Source organism: Arachis duranensis, chromosome 4 (assembly GCF_000817695.3).
Source record: "Arachis duranensis cultivar V14167 chromosome 4, aradu.V14167.gnm2.J7QH, whole genome shotgun sequence".
Classification (NCBI taxonomy): Eukaryota; Viridiplantae; Streptophyta; class Magnoliopsida; order Fabales; family Fabaceae; genus Arachis; species Arachis duranensis.
Window position 1 is genome coordinate 107198305 of NC_029775.3, and position 219 is coordinate 107198523.

Here is a 219-nt window from a genome sequence, read left to right on the forward strand (position 1 = left end):
TTTTACATACACAATATAATATTTAAAATAATAATTTACAATGACTTTTTTTATTTTTAACATAATAATATTATTTTTCTATATATGTTCTTAAATAATTATTTTATTTTTTATTATCTCATATTAATTATGAAATCTATTTATTATAGTCTTTATGGTATGAATAAAATTTTTAACCAAAATAATTACTATAATCAAAACCATTTTAATAATAAATAT